General features: G+C 50.0%; 1 protein-coding gene across 1 annotated transcript in view; it reads left to right on the top strand.

Moving 5' to 3' along the window:
• Positions 1–250: 250 nt before the first annotated feature.
• HEG1 (heart development protein with EGF like domains 1) overlaps positions 251–6,000 on the top strand; it is a gene marked incomplete in the record, with an annotated part of 43,788 nt that continues 38,038 nt past the window's right edge. The window contains 1 exon segment of the mRNA XM_029605251.1: positions 251–297.

Raw genomic sequence — 6,000 nt, 5'->3', positions numbered from 1 at the left:
CGCCGGTGAGCCTATTTTACATAGGCTCACCGGCGCGCGCAGAACCCCGGGACTCGCGTAAGTCCCGGGGTTTTCGGAGTGGGCGTGTCGGGAGGCGTGTCGGGGGGGCGGGGCCGGAGCGCGCGGCGTTGCGGGGGCGTGTCGGCAGCGTTTTGGGGGCAGGTACGGGGGCGTGGCTACGGCCCGGGGGCGTGACCGCGCCCTCCGTACCCGCCCCCAGGTCGCGGCCCGGCACGCAGGAGGCCCGCTGGCGCGCGGGGATTTACGCCTCTGGGAGGCGTAAATCCCCCGACAAAGGTAGGATGGGGGTTTAGACAGGGCCGGGCGGGTGGGTTAGGTAGGGGAAGGGAGGGGAAGGTGAGGGGAGGGCAAAGGAAAGTTCCCTTCTAGGCCGCTCCGATTTCGGAGCGGCCTAGGAGGGAACGGGGGTAGGCAGCGCGGCTCGGCGCGCGCAGGCTATACGAAATCGATAGCCTTGCGCGCGCCGATCCAGGATTTTAGCCGATACGCGCGACTACGCGCGTATCTACTAAAATCCAGCGTACTTTTGTTTGCGCCTGGAGCGCAAACAAAAGTAGGCTGTTCGCGCTCGTCTGAAAATCTACCCCTAAAATCCTGGATCGGCGTGCGCAAGGCTATCGATTTTGTATAGCCTGTGCGCGCCGAGCCGCGCTGCCTCCCCCCGTTCTCTCCAAGGCCGCTCCGAAATCGGAGCGGCCTCGGAGGGAACTTTCCTTTGCCCTCCCCTCACCTTACCCTCCCTTCCCCCCCCCCCCCCCCGGCCCTGTCTACACCCCCCCCTTACCTTTGTCGGGGGATTTACGCCTCCCGGAGGGAGACGTAAATCCCCGCGCGCCAGCGGGCCTGCTGCGCGCCGGGCCGCGACCTGGGGGCGGTACGGAGGGCGCGGCCATGCCCCCGGGCCGTAGCCACGCCCCCGTACCCGCCCCCAAAACGCTGCCGACACGCCCCCGGAACGCCGCGACGACCGGGCCCGCCCCCCGACACGCCCCCCTCCGAGAACCCCGGGACTTACGCGAGTCCCGGGGCTCTGCGCGCGCCGGGAGGCCTATGTAAAATAGGCTTCCCGGCGAGCAGGGCTCTGAAAATCCGCCCCTATGTGTGTATCTCTCTGCCTTTGCGTACCTGTGTTTGTGTGTGTGAGACAGGGCTTTGCAAACAGAGCACATCACCTTTGCAGAGTGCACTTTCCGCCGCTCCGGGTGGCACCTGGTGGCCAGAGGCAGACACGACAGTGTGACCCACCGACCAATGCAAGCCTTTTGTACAGATTGTTTTAAATAAATAAATGTAGAATCTATTTCTATTCTGCCTAGAATAGAAACCCATGCTAGGCGGATCGCAACAAAGGTAGGCAAAAATACATAATACCACAATAAAAACATTGGTTTAAAACAGTCTTTAACTATATGTAATATTAAACACATCATCATGAAATTTTCTAAGTTTTGTAGAAATACAAATATTTTCAATTGCTTACAAGATGTTAAAACATTATCAATATTTCTTATTGTTTCTGGAAGGGTATTCCACAATAGTGGTCTGGCCACAAAAAAAGGCTCGCTTAACAGTGCCTGCTTAACCATAAGAGCTTGTAATAACTGCTTACCCTGGGAACGCCAGTTCCAGGTGAGTACATGACGTTTTAAAAGTGCTGCCAAATATGATGGACCCTCCACCTTTAAAGCTTTAAAATCTAACTTACCAATTTAAACTCAGCCAGTGTAAATTAATTAGCAAAGGGGATACACGGTCCCTGAAATGAACCATGCAGCAGAATTCTGCAGTCATTGAACTGTGGAAGCAGGGAGACCAACAAACAGGACATTACAGGTAATCAATGGCATCAATCACAAAAGATTGAACATTTTTAACCTGCCTATCTATCAGCAATTCCGAAGCGGGGTACTGCTATTCATACATAAGATAAAAAGGCATAGCAGAAAACATTTAAAGTTACCTGGCTGAAGTTGGTGGGTGGGTGAGGATTAGGTGAGTGAGTGAGGGGTGTTTAGGGCTCTCTTGTCCTGGGACAGAGTCCCTCTGACTCAAGGGGTCTCGGGCAGGGCTGACCTCGAGGGAAGGGGACGTGTGAACTTGCTGCGGCGGGGCCTGGTGCTAGGGATAGGTAACGCGGTAATGGCACAAGCCCCCTCCTCCCCCTTCAAAATGCAGGATTTGGGGCAATTGCCCCTATTCCGACTCCTGAGGATGGCTCTGGTACTGGCGCAGGGTTCTTCTGTCTTGGGGGTCCCAGCACAGAGTCCCCCTGGGAACAGAGAGCATTTTTTTAATTCAAATAAAATTAACTTCCGCCTCTAACCACTAAAGTTAAAATCACTAGTAAAGTAAGCACACTTTTAACTTTACTAATTTTAGTGCACTTTTTTGATTAATGCTTTTTTTTTTTTCTACTGAGCAATTTGCATATAATTAGACTATTGGTAGTAAAGGTTATTTTTTTAGTGTGGCAGCAAAGAAAAACCTATGGGAAGCTTTCACTACCGCTTTATTACATCGGCCTCGGAATTTGTTTTGTCTTCATTTCAAAGCGTTTGATCAGCTTCATTTCAAATGTTTTGTTTTTTTGCTGAACCTTATTTCCACTCATTCCAGCGGACTCACACGGCAGCCACGACACTCTGCCCAGGATTTTATGTAAAAGGAAAGGTCCCGGCCGCTTCAGTAGCACGGACATGCGTGATGGAGTCCTCAGTGACCGTTTTCAGTAACTCCCCAGGCCTGACACCTCCTCCAGCGGCGCCCGCGCACATGCGCAGTGCCACCGCCGCAGGCTCTGAGCTCACGAGAAGCAGCTGCCGGAGGCCGAAGTCCCGAGCGAGGGGGGAGGGGGAGGTCACCGCAGGGGCAGCGTGGATTGGGAGAGTTAACGCCGCAGCTGGCCAACACCTGGGGATCAAAAAAAAAAAAAAAAAAGACTGAATTACTCATTGCTGGAAACTCTTTAGCCAACATAAGCATAATTATTCACTCCAACATTCAAAAATTACACAAAAAAAAAAAAAACCCAACACACGTCTTCCCCTCCGAGACCTGCCGGGCAGTGATTGTAATTTCTTAGCCCAGGACGTTCTCGTTCTCTGAATTCAAGTGGCTAATTTGTGTTTGGATCAAGCCTGTCATTTTGATGCCAGCGACTACGCTAAATATCATTAGCTGCCCTCTTTATGATCCTTAATTGCATGTACTGCATCTTATTATAAAAAGCTCTGCCTCTGGCTTTTTTTAAACTGCTTTACAGACAAGTTTCAGTGTCCTTTTTCTGTAAGCCCCAAGTCGGTGAACCTTAAGGAATTGTAAGGCTCACATGCAGTAATACCGCGGCTAGACCTCTGCCCATACTATTCCATCTCTTTTTGTCTTGACGGGTGGATTCTCCAGAGAGGGGAAGGATAAACCTGCAAGGCTCCAAGCATTAAATATATTCTCCTTTTCTGTGCCAGGAAAGAAGCTGGATGTACTAATGGTTTTCCAAAATGAACCATACTGAAGAAATAGCTCAAACATACAGGAGTCAATATTGAAAGGCAAGCCATGTATCTAACTTAGCCAGATAGCTATATCCAGCTCACTTAGACAGGATATTCAACCGCATGGCTACGAGGCTGAATATCCCAGTTAAAAGCGCTACGTAGGTGGATAAGTCTTATCCGTCTTAAGTTTAGATCTGCTATTGAGCTGTTAAGTTTGTTTGTTTGTTTATTTATTTATTGATTGATTGATTGATTGATTGATTGATTGATTGTGTTTTTTTTTTATACCGAAGTATTAGTGTTGGCCTTCACTCCGGTTTACATTTAGAACAACTCAATACATTAAAACAAAGGTCAATACATTAAAACAGAGGTGCAGCTTTAACAGGGAGTAACATATGAACTTTGAGATAACGATATGAAATAATATAATATATTAATACTATAACAGGTAAAATAGGATGCTCTAATTGACACGAGACACGTTGTTCATATGAGGGTACTGGGTTTTATGATATTCGGAGGGTGAAGCTGAGGGTGCTTAGATAGAGTTAAATGTTGAGAAGCGTGGCGGGGGGGTAATGGAGAAAGATGGATAGGAGGTAGTATGCGAAAGCGGGGTGCTGCCCTTTTATTGGTTTAGCCTATCCCATCCTTATAGGCTTGTTTGAAGAGCCAGGTTTTGAGGAGTTTTTTTTGAAAATGTTGGTATTGCTTTGAAGTCTTAGGCTGGAGGGTAGGGAGTTCCATAGAAGTGGACGGCTATTGAGAATGCTCTTTTTTTCTGGCTAAGTTGTCTGGCTAAGGCTGAATATCACTACATAGATGATAGTTTATCCAGAGAAGTAGCTCCGCCCTGATCAGCCCATTGCCCGCCCACCTTTTATCCAGCTGTTGCAATACCAGCCGCGGGAGGGCCCCTTCAACTCACCCAGACTCCGCTTACCAGGAACTTGCCGCCTCTGTGTCATGAGCGGCACTGAAATGCTGCTGGTGAACCCTGATGCTGCTTTGGTTCCTGTGGGAGGCCCTGGGGTGCCGCCGTCGCCTGTTGCCTTCTCGTGCTTTGCTGCCACTTCCCACGGCAGGAGAGTTGTCGCTGGTCATCCATACGGGTGGCCCGTCGCCTCCGGTTCCAGCTGCGCTTTGGGACAGCACCCACGCCCAGTCATCGCCGGCCGATGCTCTGCTCTGCCGACCTGCCAAGCCTAGGTGTACACCCGCATTTCTTCTTCAGTTAAAGGGCCCGCGGCAGGAAAAGCCATGGCGCCTCCTGATGATGTCATCCATCGGCTGCCCTATAAAAGGGCTCCTCAGTCTGTTCCTCGTTGCCTTCGCAAGGGTTTCCTGTGGTTTCCATGTCCTTCAAGGTCTTTCTTGGTCTCTCGTCATGTTCCTGGTTTCTTGTCTTGTGTAATCATCGATGGTCGTCCTCTTTCTGTTCCTGGGGATGCCATGGCAAAAAAATCTTACATTCTTCTATCCTACACTGCCTCAACTTAACTACTAGGCCGTGTTCCTTGGCAGGAAGCCCAGTGGAGCCTTACGTGTAATTTGCAACGTTTTCCAGCAATGCTCTTCATGGGGAGGACAGTTTACAAATGATTTTATCCCCCCGGGTAACCAAGCAATTACCTAGGGAGAAAAATCTGATAGTTGAAAATTGCCCTGCCCCCTCTGCAGGTAAAAGTAACTGCACTTTTTCGCAGCTTGGGTGCTGCAAGCCGTGCGGGGAGGGGGAAGCCAGCACCCAATGCGTGAAGGTTTCATTTTGAAATCCCCGCACCTGCTTTATGGTGCTGACTTTGCAGCTCCTGTAGAGCAGGTGCAAAATCCACTGGCACAAGAGTACTCATGGCGCCAGTCAGTCCAGAATTTCCAAAGGGAAACTCCACAGGGTGTTTTCTTTTCAGATTTCACTTGCAACCTCTTCGGTACTTTGTCAATTTTAAAATTGCCTCAGTTATCTATATAAATAAAAATGTAAATGTTCGTTTGTTCAAAATCTTAAATCTCCGAAAGTTCTTCACCGATTGCTTTGAAATTTTGACACAACTTTGCATTCGAATACGCGTGTGTTTTTATATACCTATATTATATAGATGTCACACCTGTGACAGGTAAAAACATGCTTTTTGGGAAAAACAGCGCCATCTGTTGGACGTAAAAGCAACACACGCTATCTACAATATAAATGGGCTCTGACCGACGGACCGCAAATGCGCAGTAGAGAGCAGCTCTACCGCGCATGTGCAGACCATAGAGCTCTGCGCTACGTGCTGGGTGTCACAGAGGGGAGGAGGAAAGGGCAGACGAGTCGCCGCTCCGAGAAATGGCTCAGCCCATTCCTCCGCCACTGGGGAAGGGGGGAGGGAGTAGGGACTGCCGGACAGTTACACACAGGAGGAGGAAAGGGTAGAAGAGTCGCCGAGCCAGTCCATCCACCACCAGGGAAGGGGGGGAGGGAGTTGGGATGGCCGGAGCA

This window comes from Rhinatrema bivittatum, chromosome 6 (assembly GCF_901001135.1).
Source record: "Rhinatrema bivittatum chromosome 6, aRhiBiv1.1, whole genome shotgun sequence".
Lineage (NCBI taxonomy): Eukaryota > Metazoa > Chordata > Amphibia > Gymnophiona > Rhinatrematidae > Rhinatrema > Rhinatrema bivittatum.
This window is presented reverse-complemented; position numbering and strand designations above follow the sequence as displayed.